Raw genomic sequence first — 19686 nt, 5'->3', positions numbered from 1 at the left:
AAGTAGTTACTAAAAAAGAATAGGAAAAATATTTCTAAAAAATATTTTACACTTAAAAAATTTGCCACTGAGTTATGGTTATTCATGCAGCTGGCAGAGGCTCTAATTTAGAAGAAAATAAACCATCCAGCATTCATGTGGAATTGGTCATTCTACCACAGCATTTTGAATAATGTATGAAGGATCCAGGGAAGATTAATTTGAATGAAAGAATATTTTGAATAACTTTCACTTTTTAACTCACATCAAAATTGAAAACAATATTACTGCTAAATCATTCATTCATTTCTGTTTACATTCTGAAGGTTGCATGGCTGGGAGTCTCTACCAGGAAAAGAATGACATATTTTAGAAATTACCCTGTGTACATTTGTTTTTCTTTCTTCTTTAATAATTCTATTACTTAAGGGAAAAGTTAAAGGTGGAAAACACCTGGTTACCAATAAGAGTCCATGATCCTGACCCACAAAGTACCTCAGAAAGAAAAGCCACCACTTGAGAATGATTTGAAAACAAGCTTTGCTGATACAATTGCCCCAAACACAATTGCGTGGTGACAGAATAACTGTGTTTAGGGTGCTGTGCTGTGCCCATTTCCCAGTAGAATTCACACCTTAAATCACATCTTTAATGCTTGTTTGCTTTAATAAATTCTAAGATGCCGATATGAGAAGTCACTGCCTTTATTCGTTAATAGTATCCAAAAACCCACATTGATTCTCTCCCCTTATACACCCTGGCAACCTTCTTTGAGTAGGAGGAAAGCATCTGACTGAATATTTTGATCTGGAATTCAGGAAGCAAAGGCAATGCAGCTGATATTCTTCCTGAATATTTCTGCTTCTGAATGTGTTATCTTGGCAGATTTTCAATGTCTCCTCAGTAAAAGTTAACAAATGTGAGAATGAGAAGTCAGAAATAACAAAACATCTTCCTTCAACTATTTGCAAGTAAAATAGTTTAGAGAACTGGATATCAGAATCACAACTATCCCAAATGATTATATTGTAAATATTACACACCTTACATTAATATAAAGATGTATCTGTTTTTAATAATCAGATACCCAAATCCAATAACCTCGGTTACTAAAACCAGAATGGTATCTGTATATTTGTTCTTTCCAAACTCCACTGAAATGTTAAAGTATAAAGAAGGTAAGAATAAATCCAGTATCCTAATGATTACCAAGGAAGCCTGCCATCAAATCAAATTTTGAAGAATTTCTGAAAAATAACATATGTGTGATTTAAGATTGGTGGGAAAACCAGGCAGAATTTAAGAAATCACAATACTATAAAAATGGAACTGCCAAAAAGTGAGTTTTTTTAAGACACTTATTAGGGGCACCTGGGTGGCTCAGTGGGTTAAGCCTCTGCCTTCGGCTCAGGTCATGATCTCAGGGTCCTGGGATCGAGCCCTGCATCAGGCTCTCTGCTCAGCGGGGAGCCTGCTTCCTCCTCTCTCTGCCTACTTGTGCTCTCTGTCAATAAATAAATAAAATCTTAAAAAAAAAAAGACACTTATAACATGAGGCAGCAGGAACTGGGGGTAGGAACTAGGAGCAATCAGTGGACACATTAATAAAAATGCTGTACAGATCTGTTTAATTCCCCTTCTCTCAGAACTGCTGGCTTCAGAGTTTGATCCAGCTAAAAATGAAAGAACAGCCCTCTGTGTAAACAATATAGCAATCTGCCACCAGAAATTCATACTCTGAGTATTAGGAACAAAGTCAAAAGTAGAGTCATGCTCCAGGCAACTTTTGGATCTCTTCATAAGCCTTGAAATTCAACTATGTAGAACATATCATACTAGAATCCATTTGACTGAATACATCCCAATACAAACCATGATAGCCAGGGATCCTATAACCCTAATCTATGTGCACTATCCTTAAGTCATTAGAGATAAAAAAACCCAGTCTAGCAACTAGTATCGATCAATCTAGACTCTATCCTTCATAATATCAATGACTAATCATATTCAATTAGAATTCTCAAAAATTAATCATGATCATTGTTTTCAAAGGATCAATAAGGATGTTGAATAAAATAATGGTTGTGGCTGGGAGGGAAAAAATAGAGAAAAAAAGTGAAACAAAAAGATTAAGTTAGGGCTCTGGAAAGGTGAAATGTGAAATTTTGTCAAAACACAATGCAAAGGGAAAGAAAAAAAGAAAATTATAAAAGAAAAACTATGAGATATGGAGAACAGATTTAAGATATCTAATAACTACAAAATGGTCATTCCAGAGGGAGATAACAGAGATAATGGATAAGAAACAACCAGAAAACATAAAGGTCAATATTAAAAAATAGAAAAGATAAGAAAAGAAAACACCTAAAATTAAGAACCAAATAAAGAAATCATCAAAACCATATATAAATGAAAAAAAATATGTTCTTTTCTAAGGAAAAAAAAAACATACTTACATTACACTTTTAGCCTAAAACCTGAAATTTTAGAAAAAAACATAGTGCAATATCCATAAGGTATGAGAAACAATGTGAATACAAACCTCAACTCTTATGACCAGTACTTTGAATTCATATTCATATTCGTGATGTATTTAAAACCTCAAAATATCAATTGATGCAGAAAAAGCATTTGACAAAATCCAGCATCCGTTCCTGATGAAAACGCTTCAAAGTATAGGGATAGAGGGAACATTCCTGAACTTCATAAAATCTATCTATGAAAGACCCACAGCAAATATCATTCTCAATGGGAAAAAGCTTGCAGCCTTCCCGTTGAGATCAGGAACACGACAAGGATGCCCACTCTCACCACTCTTGTTCAACATAGTATTAGAAGTTCTAGCAACGGCAATCAGACAACAAAGAGAAATAAAAGGTATCCAAATTGGCAAGGAAGAAGTCAAACTCTCTCTCTTCGCAGATGACATGATTCTTTATATGGAAAACCCCAAAGACTCCACCCCCAAACTACTAGAACTCATACAGCAATTCAGTAACGTGGCAGGATACAAAGTCAATGTACAGAAATCAGTGGCTTTCTTATACACTAACAATGAAAATACAGAAAGGGAAATTGGAGAATCGATTCCATTTACTATAGCACCAAGAACCATAAGATACCTGGGCATAAACCTAACCAAAGAAGTAAAGGACCTGTACTCGAGGAACTACAGAACACTCATGAAAGAAATTGAAGAAGACACAAAAAGATGGAAGACTGTTCCATGCTCTTGGATTGGAAGAATAAACATTGTTAAAATGTCTATACTGCCTAGAGCGATCTATACTTTTAACGCCATTCCGATCAAAATTCCACCGAAATTTTTCAAAGAGCTGGAGCAAATAATCCTAAAATTTGTATGGAGCCAGAAGAGACCCCGAATTGCTAAGGAAATGTTGAAAAACAAAAACAAAACTGGCGGCATCACGTTACCCGATTTCAAGCTTTACTACAAAGCTGTGATCACCAAGACAGCGTGGTACTGGCATAAAAACAGACACATAGACCAGTGGAACAGAGTAGAGAGCCCAGATATGGACCCTCAACTCTATGGTGAAATAATCTTCGACAAAACAGGAAAAAATATTCAATGGAAAAAAGACAGTCTCTTCAATAAGTGGTGCTGGGAAAACTGGACAGTGATATGTAGAAGAATGAAACTCGACCATTCTCTTACACCATTCACAAAGATAAACTCGAAATGGATAAAAGACCTCAACGTGAGACAGGAATCTATCAAAATCCTAGAGGAGAACATAGGCAGTAACCTCTTCGATATCAGCCACAGAACTTCTTTCAAGATAAGTCTCCAAAGGCCAAGGAAACAAAAGCAAAAATGAACTTTTGGGACTTCATCAAGATCAAAAGCTTCTGCACAGCAAAGGAAACAGTCAACAAAACAAAGAGGCAACCCACGGAATGGGAGAAGATATTTGTAAATGACAGTACAGACAAAAGGTTGATATCCAGGATCTACAAAGAACTTCTCAAACTCAACACACACAAAACAGATAATCATATCAAAAAATGAGCAGAAGATATGAACAGACACTTCTCCAATGAAGACATACAAGTGGCTATCAGACACATGAAAAAATGTTCATCATCACTAGCCATCAGGGAGATTCAAATTAAAACAACATTGAGATACCACCTAACACTAGTTGGAATGGCCAAAATTAGCAAGACAGGAAACAACGTGTGCTGGAGAGGATGTGGAGAAAGGGGAACCCTCTTACACTATTGGTGGGAATGCAAGTTAGTGCAGCCACTTTGGAGAACAGTGTGGAGATTCCTGAAGAAATTAAAAATAGAGCTTCCCTATGACCCTGCAATTGCACTGCTGGGTATTTACCCCAAAGATACAGATGTAGTGAAAAGAAGGGCCATTTGTACCCCAATGTTTATTGCAGCAATGGCTACGGTCGCCAAACTGTGGAAAGAACCAAGATGCCCTTCAACGGATGAATGGATAAGGAAGATGTGTTCCATATACACAATGGAGTATTATGCCTCCATCAGAAAGGACGAATACCCAACTTTTGTAGCAACATGGACAGGACTGGAAGAAATTATGCTGAGCGAAATAAGTCAAGCAGAGAGAGTCAAGTATCATATGGTCTCACTTATTTGTGGAGCATAACAAATAACATGGAGGACATGGGGAGATGGAGAGGAGAGGGAGTTGAGGGAAACTGGAAGGGGAGATGAACCATAAGAGACTATGGACTCTGAAAAACAACCAGAGGGTTATGAAGGGGCGGCAGGGGGGGGGGTGGGGTGGGAGGTTGAGGAATCAGGTGGTGGGTAATAGGGAGGGCACGTACTGCATGGAGCACTGGGTGTGATGCCAAAACAATGAACACTGTTATGCTGTAAATAAGCAAATAAAAATAAATAAATAAATAAATAAATAAAACCTCAAAATATCATTATTCATGAAACTTTAATAGTTTTTCTTGTTGACATTGATCAAAATAAAAGAAAACAAATATCCAAGAGATAAAGAAAGGCAAGCTATTAATTCCAAATAATTATATTGTAGCTATGAAATATGCTGCTTTTATTACAAAAGGACTCCTAATGGAAAAACATAGTATAACATACTGAAACTAAAATCATGCACAATTGCTACAAAATCTGAAAGGGTAATAGAAAGGAAAAAGAAATAAGGAATTTACTAAATGTCTTTGCTCATTCACAGGAGAGGTTACTGATTAGATGTGTTCTTTGATAACCAAATATATATGTAAATATGTCTATTAAAAACTTAAGTGTAGGGGCACTTGGGTGGCTCAGTGGATTGAGCCTCTGCCTTTGGCTTAGGTCATGATCTCAGGCTCCTGGGATCGAGGCCAGCATGGGCTCTCTGCTCAGCAGGGAACCTGCCTCCCCCTCTCTCTCTGCCTGCCTCTCTGCCTGCTTGTGATCCCTCTCTGTAAAATAAATAAATAAAATCTTAAAAAAATAAAAATACTTAAGGGTAGTTTTTACCACTAGAGAAATAAATAAGAATATGATGGCAGAAATAAGACATATCTGTAATTTTAAATATCAATTCTCAGATTGGGGAAAGTATGTATATGTTCAAATGCAACAATCTAAAACAAAATAACTAAACTTGAAAATAAGGAAATGCAAAATAACATACTAGGAAAATATTTTTTTTATTTATCTGAGAGAGAGCATGAGAGAGAGAGAGCATGAGCAGGAGGGAGGGGTAGTGAGAGAGGGAGAAGTAGACTCCCTCTGATACAGGAGCCTGATACATGGCTAGATCTCAGGATTCTGGGATCATGATCTGAGCCAAAGGCAGATGCCTAACTGAGTGAGCCACACAGGCACCCACTAGGAAAATATTAATAGAAAAAAATCAGAGCTGATAATATTGAAATGAAAATTAAGACTGAAAGAAATTAATGTGGTCTAAGATGACATAATCAACAAAAGCCTTTATGCACCAAACAATACAGCTTTAAAGCATAGAAAGAGAAACTTGTTAGTGTAGAAGAAAACTGACAAAACAATAATCATTTTGAACTTCACATTACTATCTCAGGCATCAGAATATAAAAGCAAAACCTATTTAGGATATAAAGGATTTGAATAAGAAAATGAACAATGTTTATATATATGTATATACATGTATGCATATAATATACACATAATGTGCATACATTTTATATATAATATAATGTATCATATATATACAATGAATGTTATATATGTATATGTATATATGTTTATACATATGCATATATAAAAAATATGTATGGTAGATCCAAAGGACAGAATAAAAGGGCAAAACAAGGCAATTTTGTTTTTTTCTGAAAATTCATTCTTGGGGGCTAGGTCTTTCCTTGTCCTTAGACAAAATCTCTGGCAGATCCCATATCTCACTTGCACAGTTTTAGATAATGCAAAGTCCTTCTGTGTGCTATAGATGGAAACACTAAGGAGAAAGAGAAGCATAGTTATTGCTACTCTGTTGTCCCACTTGAAGCTGCTCTCTCTCCCCCAACACCAATGCACTGGCGTGCCAATACTCTTTGAAGTTTGAAACGTGCTAGAGATGAATAAGGAGCAGAGAATAGATCTCTAAACTAAAAGAACTGTAAGCTAAAATTACTTCTCTCTTAGCTTGGTATATGTTATGTGCTGACTTGCACTTTTTAGTGTGCTTTGTGGATTCCATGAAGGATACTCATTCCTTAGAATGTCTTGCTGAAATTCTTTGATGCAGTTTCCGGGGGGCTACTGCTGATGACCCTTCCAACCCCATCACCACCACTGCACATTTTGGTTCTCAGTAGTCTGAGCCCATCTGAGATCGCTTTTGTAATTTTACCATAACTCCAGGTTGTACTGTTAGGAATAATCCCAGTACGACAATCCCACACAACTCTCTCTGTGAATACATCCTCAGGAAACATGCATTTTTAATCAATCTTTGAGAAAGCAGTTATTCTTGAAATCATAGCCTTCTACTGGGCTGCTGCAAGCGACTTCCATTATTGTCCTTTGGCTTTTTCAGGCATCTGAATGATCTCTTTGAAACCCCCCTCATTCCCTTCCCTTGTCATGCTGTATGTGGGGATATGCCACAGCATTTCAGCAACTTTTACAAAGATATTTTCTCTGCACTCTCCAATTTCCTTCCATCTTCTCTATCCTCTTCTACAGGTGGTCAATCAGCTAGAAATTGAAAAACTCTTATGCAAGGCATGTGCAGGTAGTCTAACGATTTACTTTAGAACATGGGAGAAACTGTCATCTATTGTTTTCTATCCTGCCATTTTGGCCTCATTGGGAACTACTGCTAACATCCCATTAAACATCTTATTTCACAGTGAGTTGGCATTAAGGACAACAGGTCTACCTTTTCAGACTATAATTTTCCAATGTCTATTATGAGTCAGGTATCCGCAAAAAAGATGTGAATTTCTCTAGCTCAAGTCATGGTTTCCTACGAGAGTCAAGGCAATCTGGGATTCAACGGTGGCATACAATACCCTTGAAGAAGAAATGGCTAAGCATTTGAGGATTTAGCTGGCACTAGGACAATCTCCATTGTCTCCATCACTCCAGGTGATAAAGAAGAAGGGCAAAAACTAGTTGAACAGATGGTCCAGGCCTACTTCCAAGCCTTAAAATGTTGTTCATAAATAAAGTGTGGTTCTCAGTTCAAGGTCAGAGGATTGAATTGGCCTTACTCCACGAGTATCTCCCTGATTTTGAGAACATCATATGATGACTTTGGATATTTGAATGGAGACATACATTTTAAAACTAATCTAGACAGTTATTTTTCCCTACAACTGCAGAAGTTATCAGATCCAAATGGAAAATTTGTTCTTGCTTCTAGCAGAATGCCCTACCCACACAGGCAGCTTAACTTAAGGACAATTCAAACAGGAAGTAGCAGAATTAGTATTCATAGACCTTTGTGCTTAACGAGGGAATATACTTGCAATGGCAGAACACTTCATTTTTTAGGCCCAATTTATGCTACCCAAGATCAGAGGGCACAAATGAATGCACACTTACAACTATATGAGCTAGTGATATCGGGGAGGGTTTCCAGAACCCCTTAGTGTGGAAAGTACTCCACCTAGTGGGAGTTCAGAAATCCAGACCCTTCAAGCCCTCAATAAGAGAGACCCTCAATAAGAGATTAAATGAAAATCTAAATATCCTGGGGATACATTCCCCAAGAGAAAAGAACATGTACAGTTTTCCTCCATAATCCTACTAGAACCATGTCATTGTTTCCCCCCCCCCCATTTTTCGTATTAGAAAACATACCTTAGCTGTCTTTTATTTCTGCATAGTGTGAGTGATAAAGACTATATATCCAGGAACAAGTATTCAGCTAATCTCAAGGACAAATTTCAGGAATAATACTTTCAACTATCAATGAGGTAGTTAGGTTACTTAGCCAATAGTACTGAAGAGTGTATGTTCCTGAATAGGACACTGCAAGATAAAAGCAAAATGGATGATGACTATAAGCCCCACTGTATCTCACAGGAGGGTGTTGCAGATTTTACCTGTATACAAAGTGAAAGATGACAGTGGATTGCATTCATTAACCAAGTGTTCATTGGGTAAATGCACTGTTCTCGGACTCGGGGATACAGCAATGTAGTTTGTATTCCAGTGTTGGGAGACATTTAATAAGCAAATATATTAAATAAATGGCAAATAAATACATAGATAACACACAAACATATAGTGTTCTGGGTGGTGATTAAGAGCAATGAATAAAATTAAGTCAGGGTAGGGGATGGGTAGGCGTTTTTATTTGGTTGGCAAAGGAAGGACTCCTGAATAAGGACACATGTTAGTAAAGATCTATAAGTAAGAAGAGCACGTCCTACACGTGTCTGGGGAACAGTGTAGAAGAGAGGGAGTGGTACAGGCAAACACCTGGGGTTAGACTATTCTTGGCAGGGTGAAGGAAGGGCAAGGAGGCCAGTGTGAGTAGAGCAGTTAGCAAAAGGAGAAAAGAAGTAGGAGAAGTCAGACGAGTCATCAGGGCCAGATGGTGTAAGTCATTGTAGGCCTTGTTTGAGCACTTTGAATTTTATTTTGAGTGAGATGAAGGTTTTGAGCAGAGAAGTGACCTGACATGAGTCATTTTCAAAAGGATTATTCTGACCGTGTAGAATACAAAGGGTCAAATGTTGGGCCAGGAGCTTAAATATTATTGCAGGAGTCAAGTTGAAACATAACAGTGGCTTGGACTAAGGGAGCCTGTGTGTGAGAGTGTGTGTGTGTGTGTGTGTGTGTGTGTGTGTGTGTGTGTTTAAGAGATGGAGAAAGACAGAGACCAAAATGGAAAAACAAAGTAATTCATACCCTTCAAACACAGCCTACCTATTTTTTTCAACTAATTATGAGACATTTACAAAAATAAATCATTTAGTAAGATAGCAATTCAAACTCAATCAATCCTTAAAAGTAGACTGGAAACAGGCAACATTCTTCAATCACAATGAAATTAAACTAAATATTAACCATGACAGACTAGACAACAAATCTAACTCACCGAAAATATTCTAAAGCCTCTGTATAACTTTTAGCTTATTACCTGACAGTCTTTATTAAACTGGGATCTATGTGTTGAGTCTTTTTGTTTGCCCAGGCAGAGTCAGAATGCAACACTGGGAAACTTACATTTCTAAGATATATGTTTTATTACAATTTTCCCCCGAGAGTCCAGGGCTTCTTATGATTTCTCCCCACACCCTATCTTTCAATGTTTTAAAAGTCATAATCTATTTTTTTTGGTAAGTACATTTTTAAAGTGCCTATCTCTCAGTAAAGCCTCTCCTACATTCCTTCCAATTTTACATGTTATCATAATTCAGAGTTTTCTCGTGCACACCAAGGCTGGAGTTTAACTGAAGTTCCTCCCATAGTGATTACAGAAAGGGGGTGGCTCTCCCATGTGGATATGCTCATGGTTTTTCAAGGAAAAATTATCAATGGAGTCCCTTCCAAATGGATTTCAGGCATAGAGTTGTTCTACCATGTGTTCTTTGGTGTGAATGAAGCTTAGCTCTCTAGCTGACATCTTCCCTGCATTCATTATATTTATATAGTTTATCTCCCTGTGTTAATTCTCTGATGTCTATGTAGGTGAGCACTCCAGAAGAAGGCTCTTCCACATTTATTTATAGGGTTTCTCCCTGCTATCAAGTTTCTGATGTTGTCTATAAACAAGTATGCATTAAAGGCTTTCCTACAGAGACTTGTATGGTTTCCATCCATGAGTGAGTATGAACTTTCTTATGTCATTTGAAGAATTAATAACCACGGAAGGCTCCACCACACTGACTACAAAGGTTTTTTTTGTTTTGTTTTGTTTTTTGTTTTTTTCTCCCATGTGAGTTCTTTTTCCAGAGAGAGAATCTTCTTGGCAAACAGCATGTATTTCATGAAGTAAACACTGGAAATCTATTACTTGTAGAGGATTCATACTTCATAAAAGACTCTCCATGTCACAAATGAAGTGTGTCTTTAATGATCACTCATTCTTTAGTCAACATTAAAAATCTCACACTGAGGCTATAACATTCCTAAAGTAAAAGGGTAAAAAGTACAGTTGGAGTTCATGTCAGAATATTATACTGAGGGGATAATAAATAACTCTTCAGAGTCCGAGTGGAAGATGGTGGAGTCAGAGGATCCTGAGCTCAACTCATCCCATGGACACACTGCAACAACACCTACATCTATTGCAACTGATTCTGAAAATGACCTGAAAACTGGCAGAACAGATCTTCCACAGTTGGTCATACAGAAAAGGTCACATCAAAAGAGGACTAAGGGCAAAGATGTGGTCAGGAACCAAACCCCACATGTATCAAACTACAAATGGAAGGGCTTTGTAAGCACAGAGAAGAACACAAGGCACCTCTGGCCCTCAGGACCTGCACTGGAAAGACAAGTCCCTATAATGTTTAAAATTGAAACCCCACCCGTAAAGAGACAGCATGCTAAATAACTTCACTAAAGACACAGTACAGAAGCAGCAATCTGAAAAGTACCTGGAGTATACTTTAAGGGGATTTATAGATTGATCTTAGATTGTAAGCTGGAAGGGCAGAGATTTGCGAGAAATTTCTCTGGGAACAAAGTGCTGGTGAGCACTATTTTTCTGCCTTTCCCCAGCCAAGATAGCCAGAGGCTTGTGGGAGCTAGTTCTAATGTGCTCCATCTACCCTGTTAGTGAGGTGTGTCCTGCCTCAGCATTCCCCAGCAGATCTGCCCCTTTCAATCTACCTGCTAGGACAGGTACCCCTTTCAAGTGGCTCTTGTCCAATCATACCCAATAGGCAGCCCTGGACAGACAAGTGGTCCTCCAAAATGACTCCTGTCCTGGAAAGGGAAGGGGTAACCTCACATACAATGTACTGTCATTTCCTGCAGCCAGGCCTCTTAGCTGGATGCTCAGGGAGGAAGCCTTGCTCTTGCATGCATGTGTAGCTGTCACAAAAACTAACTGCTTACAGCTAGGCTGATTGCTGGCCCCAACCACAAGCAAGCCTATGGTGGCTGCAGCCGTGACTCTCAATATCATGGGAATAAACCCTGCCCAGTGTACCTAAGCAGGCAAAGTGGGATATTAGCCAGTTAGGCTAAAGGCCAGTCCCATCCACTAGTGTGCCGCAGCAATCATGGCTCAGCCACAAGGAGAGGGGACACATGCAGCCTACACAAGGGACACATCAGGAGTGCCCGGTTCTGTAATCAGGCCTTACACTACAGGGGACAACAGAACCTCTTCTATATAAAGCCAGTACTTTCAAGACCAGAAGAAATGTCTGACCTATCTAATACATAGAAACAAACACAGAGAACTAGACAAAATAAAGAGACAGAGGACTGTGTCCCAAATGAAAGAATAAGACAAAATGTCACACACACACGGAATCCAAATGAAATGAAGATAAGCATTATACCTGATAAAGAGTTCAAAGTAATGATCTTAAAGATACTCACTTGACTTGAGAAAAGAGTGAATGAATTCAGTGGCAACTTCAACCAAAAGACAAAAAAATATAAAAAAATAACAAGTTAGAGGTGAAGAATACAATTATTGAAATAAACAATACATTAGAGGGAATAAGTAATTTACAGGATGCAGATAAATGGATCAATGATCTGGAAGACAACATAGTGGAATGTATCCAAGCTGAACAGCAAAAACAAAAAAGAATAATAAAAAAGAAGGATAGTTGAAAAGGCTTCTGCAATATCAAGCATAATAACACTTACACTATAAGAGATCCAGAAGAAGACAGAAAGAAGGATGAAAGACTTATTTAAAGAACTAATAGCTGAAAACTTCCCTAATCTGGGGAATAAAACAGATATCCAGGTCCAGGAAACATAGAGAGTCCCAAACAAGATGAACCCAAGGAGATCCAAAACAATAATACTTAAAATTTCAATAATTAATGATAAAGAGATATTCTTAAAAGAATCAAGAGAAAACAGTCATATAAAAAGAAAATACCACAAAATTATCAGCTGATTTTTTAACAGAAATTTTGCAGACCAGAAGGGATTAGAATGATATATTCAAAGTATTAAAGGAAAAAAAAATGCAACCAAGAATATTCACCCACAAGGTTATAATTCAATTGAAGGAGAGCTAAAGAGTTTCACAGACAAACAAAAGTGAAATCACCATGACACCATCCTTATACAATATGTTAAAAAGACTTCTTTCAGTGGGAAGAAAAGAGAACTAGAAGTAAGAAAATTATGAAAAGAAAAACATTACTGATAAAAGTAAACATATAGTAATGGTAGTAGATTAATCACTTGTAAAGGTAATATGGAAGTTAAACACAAAAGCAGTAAAATCAATTATATCTATAAAAATTAGTCAAGGGATACATAAAATAAAAAGATGTAAAAAACAGACATCATATACATAAAACATGGAGAGTGACTAAAAGTTTAGTGCTTTTAGAATGTATTTGAACTTAAGTGACTATCAACTCAATATAGACTGCAATACACATAGGTTATTATATATTACCCATGGTAGTCACAAATAGAAAAAATAATAGATACACAAAAAATAGAGAAAAATGGGGACACCTGGGTGGCTCAGTTGGCTAAGCGTCTGCCTTCAGCTGAGGTCATGATCCCAGAGATGTAGGATCGAGTTCCACATCGAACTCCTTGCTCAGCAGGAAGCCTGCTTCTCCCTCTGCCTGACGCTCTCCCTACTTGGGCCTCCCAGTCTCTGACAAATAAATAAATAAAATCTTGAAAAAAATAAAGAAAAAGGAATCCAAGCATAATGTTAATGAAAGCCATCAAACCAAAGGGAAGAGAGCAAGAGAAGAAGAAAGGAAAAAAGAAGAACAAAAATAACCACAGAACAATTAACAAAATGGCAATAAGTACATACTCATCATTAATTACTTCAAAGGTAAATGGGAACCTGAGGGTTTTGAAGGGTCAGGGGTGGGAGGTTGGGGGAACAGGTGGTGGGTGATGGGGAGGGCACGTTTTGCATGGAGCACTGGGTGTTGTGCAAAAAGAATGAATACTGTTACGCTGAAAAAATAAATAAAAAGGGAAAAAAAAAATAAAATGAAAAAAAAAAAAAGGTAAATGGGGTACATGCTCCAAACAAAAGATACAGGTTAACCGAGTGGATAAGAAAAAAAGAGAGAGAGAGAGAGAGAGACCCACATATATGCTCCCTATAAGAGACTCACTTTAAACCTAAAGACACAGACAGACTAAAAGAGAAGGGATGGAAAAAGTAAAGATATTCCATGCAAATGAAAGCCAAAAAAAAAAAAAAAAAAGGCCAGGACATTAATATTGAAACAAAATAGACTTTAAAACAAGACTATAGCAGGGCATCTGGGAGGCTCAGTGGGTTAAGTCTCTGGCTTCAGCTCAGGTCATGATCTCAGGGTCCTGGGATTGAGCCCTACATTGTACTCTCTGCTCAATGGGGAGCCTGCTTCCCTGTCTCTCTCTGCTTGCCTCTTTGCCTACTTGTAATCTCTCTGTCAAATAAATAAATAAAATCTTTAAAAAAAAAAAAACTTAAAACTTAAAGAAAAAAGACTATAGCAAGAGACAAAAGAAGGGTACATACATATGATAAAGGTATCAATACAACAAGAGGATATAATAATTGTAAATACTTATATAACCAACATAGAAGCACCTAAATACATAAAGCAAATATAAGCAAACATAAAGGAGAAAGTGACAGTAATAAAATAGTAATAGGGCACTTAAACACCTTACTTTTATCAATGGCTACATCATCCACACAAAAAATCAACTGGGAAAAAATGGCTTTGAATGACATATTAGGCCACACGGACTTAATAGATATATGTAGAACATTCCATCCCAAAACAACGGAATGTACGTTCTTTTCATATGCACCTGGAACAATCTCCAGGACAGATCACATGTTAGGCCACAAAACAGGTCTCAATAAATTTAAGAAAATTGAAATCATATCAAACATCTTTTAAAATCATAACAGTACAAAACTAGATATCAATTACAAGAAAAAATTGGAAGAAACACAAATACATGGAGGCTAAACAACATGCTACTAAACAACCAATGGATCAAAAAAGAGGAAATCAGAACATATATGGAGACAAATGAAAATGGAAACAAAATAGTCCAAAATCTTTGGGAGACAGTAAGAGCAGTTCTAAGAGGGAAGTTTACAGAGATAAAGCCCACCTAAAGAAACAAGAAAAATCACATATGAGTAATATAAACTTATACCTAAACAAACTATACAAATAAGAACAAAACTCAGAGTTTGAAAAAAAATAATAAAAATTAAAGATAAATTAAATAGACACTAAAAAAAATAGAAAAAATAATGTAGTCATGAACTGATTATTTGAAAAGATAAATGAAACAGATAAACCTTTAGCTAGGTTCTTTTAAAAAAGAGAGAGGACTGAAATAAAATCAGAAATAAAGAAGTAGGGGGGTGGGAGGTTGAGGAACCAGGTGGTGGGTAATAGGGAGGGCACGTACTGCATGGAGCACTGGGTGTGATGCCAAAACAATGAACACTGTTATGCTGTAAATAAACAAAGAAAGAAAGAAGTAGAAATGATAAATGACATCACAGATATACAAAGAAGTATGAGAATATTATGAGAAATTATATACCAACAAATTGGACAACTCAGAAAAACCTATAAATTCCTAGAGCACAATCTTCCAAAACGGAATCAGAAAAAAACAGAAAATTTGAACAAATTACTATAATGAAATTGAACCATTAATCAAAAATCTCCCCACAAACAAAAGTTCAGGGCCAAATGGCTTCATAGTAAATTCTACCAAGCATTTAAAAGAATTAAAACCTTCCTTTAAAATTATTTCAAAAAAATAGAAGAGGAAGGAAAATTTCTAAATTCTTTCTATGAGGTCAGCATTACCCTCATACCAAAACTAGAAAAGGCACTACAAAAAGAGAAAACAAATAAGCCAATGTCCTTGATAAACAGATGCAAAAATCCTCAACAAATCACTGGCAAACTAAATTCAATAGTACAATAAAATGGTCATTTACCACAATCAAGTGGGATTTATTCTAGGGATACAAGGATGGTTCAATGCTCACAAATCAATGTGATAACATCACATTTAAGAAGAGGAAAGATAAAAACCATATGATCATCTAAATGGCTGCATAAAAAACATTTTTTTAAATGCGTAAAAAACATACAACATCTGTTTATGATATAATAAAGTGATGTTAGAGGGAACATACTTCAACACAATGAAGGCTGTAGATGATAAACCCATAGCTAACATCATACTCAATGGAGATCTTTTCCTCTCAGATGGGGAATAAGATAAGGATATCCATTCTCACCTCTTATATTCAACATAGGATAGGAGATGTTAAGCTGCAGCCATCAAACAAAAAAATGGAAGGTATCTAAATTGGTAAGGAAGAAGTCAGACTTTCACTATTTGTAGGTAACATACTATATAGAGAAAACCCTAAAGACTCTACCAAAATCATTAGAATGAATGAATTTGGTAAAATTGTAGGGTACAAAATTAATAAATAAAATCTGTTGTTTTCATACACTAATAACAGAGAAGCAGAAAGAGAAATTAAGAAAAAAATCCCATTTACAATTTTACCTAAAAGAATAAAATATTTAGGAATAAATTTAACCAAAGAGGTGGAAAACCTATATATACTCTGAAAACTAAAAAACACTGTTGGAAGAAATTGAAGATGACACAAACAAATGGTAAGCTAGACTGTGCTCACAGTTGGGAATAATTAAAATTGTTAAAATGTCCATACTACCCAAAGCAATACCTATCAAAATACCCATAGCACAGAGTTATCACAATCCCAGATTTCAAACTATCCTACAAACCAGTCAAACCAGTATGGTACTGACACAAAAACAGACACATAAATCAACAGCTCAGGATAGAAAACCCAGAAATAAATCCAAGTTTATATGGTCAACTAATCTATGACAAAGAAGATGGTCTCTTTAAAAAATAGTGCTGTAAAAACTAGACAGCTACATGGGAAAGAATACAGCCGGACCATTTTCTTCCATCACAGGCAAAAATAAACTCAAAATGGATTAAAGACCTAAATGTGAGGCATGAACTCCTAAAAGAAAACATTAGTGTTAATCCCTTGGACGTCAGCCTTAGTAATATATTTATGGATATGTCTCCTCAAGGCAAGGGAAACAGAAGCAAAAATAAACTACCGGAACTAACGAAAGTAAAAACTCACACTTTTGCTGAATGATGTATTATTGAAAAAAAGTGTAGACTAAAGATAGGTATTCTTGGAAATGTTGAGTCCACCATTAGATAAGTAGAAAACAACTAAATAAATCTTCTTCAGTATATTTTTACTTATGAATAGTATCAGGCAAAAGTTTCAAAAACACTTTTTAAAAAGTATCTATCTCTTAAATTTGCTCTTAGTTTCTTAATTTTGCTTTGAAGCATGAAGGAGAAACATGTTGACTATCCACTATGAAAGAAAAAATCAGTTTAATTCTGTTTTATTGAAATCACCTAGGATTACAGACTCAGACTTTACATGTCTTTGATTTTAAGAATGAGTCATGACATTTTCATTCTACTTTGTAAGGTAGATTTGTAATTTTAAGGCTTAATCCTTTCTCATTGCCAGTTCTATATCACAACATTTCCAGTTTGAGATTCTTTATTTTCATAGATTTTGTTGTTTGCTTTCATTTTGGGAAAGATACATGGGTGATAAATTTAGAGTTTTCACATCACAGTGTTTTTCCTCTAACTCTATAGAATGGAAAAGTATTTCCTCAACAAATAAAGTATAAGGAAAAAAGAGTGGGAGGAGACATTTATAGATTAAATTATACTTTAGAGACTACACCAAACAATTTATGAATATATTTGCGATCCTGATTTGAATAAACCAAAAGTAAATATATAAAATTGGGGGGTCTTGGTCAAGATGGCGGAGAAGTAGCAGGCTGAGACTACATCAGGTAGCAGGAGATCAGCTCGATAGCTTATCTAAACATTGTAAACACCTACAAATCCAATGGGAGAGCGAAAAGAAGAAGAACAGCAACTCTAGAAACAGAAAATAAACCACTTTCTGAAAGGTAGGACTGGCGGAGAAGTGAATATAAAACGACGGGAAGATAGACCGCGGGGGGAGGGGCCGGCTCCCGGCAAGCGGCGGAGCAACGGAGCACAAAATCAGGACTTTTAAAAGTCTGTTCCACTGAGGGACATTGCTCCAGAGGCTAAACCGGGGTAAAGCCCACGCGGGGTCAGCGTGGCCCCAGGTCCCGCAGGGTCACAGAAGGATCGGGGGTGTCGGAGTGTCGCAGAGCTCGCAGATATTAGAACAGAGAAGCCGGCTGCAGAGACAGAGCCGAGGACTGAACTCTCAGCTCGGGGTTACCTTGAACTGGTCGCGGGCTGGGTGAGCTCGGAGCGTGGCTGGAGGCTGGGGATACGGGAGTGATTGGGTGCTGTCCTCTGGGGGCGCACTGAGGAGTGGGGCCCCAGGCTCTCGGCTCCTCCGGGCCGGAGACTAGGAGGCCGCCATTTTCATTCCCGTCCTCCGGAACTCTACGAAAAGCGTTCAGGGAACAGAAGCTCCCAAAAGCGAACCCGAGCGGATTACTTAGTCCGGCCGCCAGTAGGGGCGGTGCAATCCCAACACGGGCAAAGACACTTGAGAGTCACTACAACAGGCCCCTCCCCCAGAAGATCAACAAAATATCCAGCCAGGACGAAGTTCATCTATCAAGGAAAGTAGGTTCAATTCCTAAGACAGCAGCGCAATTCCAGAGGAGGAGAAAGCAAAGCACGGAACTCATGGCTTTCTCCCCATGATTCTTTAGTCTTGTGGCTACTTCAATTTTTTTTTTCTTTTTTCAATTTTTTTTCTTTTTTCTTTTTTCTTCTTCTGCTAAATTTTTTAAAACTTTTACCCTTTTCTTTTTTAACGTTTTTTGACTAGCTCATCTAAATATATATATTTTTTCTTTCTTTTTTATATTTTTTCTTTATTTGTTTTATTTTTTAAATTTTTTTCTTTTTTTTTCAGAACCTGTTTTTATCCCCTTTCTCCCCCCCACAATTAGGGGTCTCTTCTGATTTGGTTACAGCGCATTTTTCTGGGGTCTTTGCCACCCTTTTAGTATTTTACTTGCTCCTTCATATCCTCTTATCTGGACAAAATGACAAGGCGGAAAAAATTACCACAAACAAAAGAACAAGAGACAGTACCGAAGGCTAGGGACCTAATCAACAGAGACATTGGTAATATGTCAGATCAAGAGTTCAGAATGACGATTCTGAACATTCTAGCCGGGCTCGAAAAAGGCATGGAAGATATTAGAGAAACCCTCTCTGGAGATATTAAAGCCCTTTCTGGAGAAATTAAAGAACTAAAATCTAACCAAGTTGAAATCAAAAAAGCTATTAATGAGGTGCAATAAAAAATGGAGGCTCTCACTGCTAGGATAAATGAGGCAGAAGAAAGAATTAGTGATATAGAAGACCAAATGACAGAGAATAAAGAAGCCGAACAAAAGAGGGACAAACAGCTACTGGACCATGAGGGGAGAATTCGAGAGATAAGTGACACCATAAGACGAAACAACATTAGAATAATTGGGATTCCAGAAGAAGAAGAAACAGAGAGGGGAGCAGAAGGTCTATTGGAGAGAATTATTGGAGAGAATTTCCCTAATATGGCAAAGGGAACAAGCATCAAAATCCAGGAGATGCAGAGAACCCCCCTCAAAGTCAACAAGAATAGGTCCACACCCATCACCTAACAGTAAAATTTACAAGTCTTAGTGACAAAGAGAAAATCCTGAAAGCAGCCCGAGAAAAGAAGTCTGTAAGATACAATGGTAAAAATATTAGATTGGCAGCAGACTTATCCACAGAGACCTGGCAGGCCAGAAAGAGCTGGCATGATATATTCAGAGCACTCAACGAGAAAAACATGCAGCCAAGAATACTCTATCCAGCTAGGCTATCATTGAAAATAGAAGGAGAGATCAAAAGCTTCCAGGACAAACAAAAACTGAAAGAATTTGCAAACACCAAACCAGCTCTCCAGGAAATATTGAAAGGGGTCCTCTAAGCAAAGAGAGAGCCTAAAAGTAG

General features: G+C 37.2%; 1 protein-coding gene across 1 annotated transcript in view; it reads right to left on the bottom strand.

Moving 5' to 3' along the window:
* The window catches only part of B3GALT1 (beta-1,3-galactosyltransferase 1), a 531881-nt gene that overhangs the window by 378626 nt on the left and 133569 nt on the right, over positions 1-19686 (bottom strand). The gene's annotated exons all lie outside the window — the stretch shown is intronic.

Source organism: Meles meles, chromosome 9, assembly GCF_922984935.1.
Source record: "Meles meles chromosome 9, mMelMel3.1 paternal haplotype, whole genome shotgun sequence".
Taxonomy (NCBI): domain Eukaryota; kingdom Metazoa; phylum Chordata; class Mammalia; order Carnivora; family Mustelidae; genus Meles; species Meles meles.
Note: the sequence above shows the minus strand (reverse complement) of the source record. Positions and strands in the feature narration are given on the sequence as shown.